Source organism: Austrofundulus limnaeus, unplaced genomic scaffold (genome assembly GCF_001266775.1).
Source record: "Austrofundulus limnaeus strain Quisiro unplaced genomic scaffold, Austrofundulus_limnaeus-1.0 Scaffold1050, whole genome shotgun sequence".
In the NCBI taxonomy this organism is placed as follows: domain Eukaryota; kingdom Metazoa; phylum Chordata; class Actinopteri; order Cyprinodontiformes; family Rivulidae; genus Austrofundulus; species Austrofundulus limnaeus.
The window spans coordinates 49,334-51,118 of NW_013953452.1; the positions used below are offsets into that span (position 1 = coordinate 49,334).

General features: G+C 39.2%; 1 protein-coding gene across 1 annotated transcript in view; it reads left to right on the plus strand.

Annotated features, from left to right (window-relative positions):
* usp48 (ubiquitin specific peptidase 48) overlaps nucleotides 1-1,785 on the plus strand; it is a gene marked incomplete in the record, with an annotated part of 52,720 nt that overhangs the window by 48,528 nt on the left and 2,407 nt on the right.

Sequence of the window (1,785 nt, forward strand, 5' to 3'; positions counted from 1 at the left end):
GGACAGGCTTTTCCTACAACGTGGGGACAATTTTCCCAAAAAAAAAGCAGCCTGGTGGGGACCGAAGTGAATCATGGGGACCTGGCATTGGTCCCCACGTGTCCAAATGCAAATTACAGATGTGGGGTTAGGTTTAGGACCAAGGTTTAGTTTTAGGGTCAGGTAGGCACCTGAGAAGTTAATTTTAGGGTAAATGGTCAGGGTTAGGAAATAAAATTTCCAAAAAATGAATGGAAGTCAATCCACGGTCCCCACATGGATATACAAACCAGACTGTGTGTGGGTGGGGGCACTGTGTTGTTCAGGTGTCTCTGATGAACTGGAGACCTGTCCAGGTGTCCCCTGGGACAGGCTCCAGCCCCACTCTGACCCTGATTAGGATCAAGGACAGGAGGAGRATTTTTCTTTACAGCAGGAAACAGACATTTAATTATAAAACATGATTTATTTGATGTTGATCTGAATCAGTTTAGTGTTGTTTGTAAATATATTTGACAGTTTTATAGGAATGAACACATTAGTAATGTTTTTTCCAAATAAACCTGCCTCTTTTGACTTCTGTGACATGTTTTAAATAAAATATCAGTGAAATCCTCAAATCATGCCCTGTTTCTAATAATCATTAGAACTCTAGAAGAACTCTTAAGACAACAGTTAAAAAATGCAACTGTCCAAAAATCTTCCTCTTAATCACTGAAAAATATGTATTTACCACATTTCAGTCAATGTTTGTAATCTGGGCCCTAAAGGGTTAACGTGTCTGAACCTCTCCCCGTCCTCCTCCCTGCTCCTCTGTGATGCAGGCAGTTATTTCTTTCCCATTATGTCTCTCCTTGCAGCCAGCAGTCTGTTTGAAGTCCCCACCCCTTCTGTTGTGTGTGAATAAAACAGTATTGTGAAAATTAAGGATTTTTGAGGCTTCAGATTGGTCAGAGTTTGAAAGTGTTCACATACTGTATATTCACCCCATGATCATTTTTATAGACAAATCAACTAAATAAAAGYGATTTTAGGTTATCAGCTGTTTATTTTCTGACTAGCTGTACAGGAGTTTACACTCACAAAGGTTGTTTTGATGTGTTGTAGTGGGACACTTTCTAAAGAGTGTGATGTCACACTATAAGGGTTATTATGGGCTTAAAGTCAGTTTAATGACGCTGAAGCCATTACCCAAACAGACCATAATTGTTGTTACTTCACTTTTGTTAATTGTTACTTTTGGAGAATACAGAGGGAAGCTTGCACAATTACAAAAATGAAGTGTGGSGGTGGCAGCATTGTGTTGTGGGCTTGTTTGCTGCAGGAGGGACTGGTGCACTTCACAAATATCGATGGCATCATGTGGAATAAAACATTATGTGGGAATATTGGAGACTTATCTTAAAGGGATCCATGATTAGTTGTAACATTCGACTTAATTTGAAAAACATTGATTTTACCCGTAAAATAAAGACAGTAAAAATACTGTAGGCTGTTTAGTTTTGTAAATTTTTAAAACTATATTTTAACACGGACAGGGCCATTTTATTTACATGCAAAGCATTCTGGGTAAATGATGACGTGGATAGGTCCTCAGTGTGAGTGAGCTATATCCACCCTGAAGGTTAATCTTGGACAATATCTGATGATCGACTCTTTTAAATGAAACCAGAGAGCGTTGACAGAGAGAAGGTAGAAACGACTCAGTCTGCAACTAAAAATATAAATGGAGGACCTCAGTTTAGCTTGTTTGTCGCGCTAGCGCCGAGCTAATACATATAAGGCAATATAGCGTTGGTGCTAAAG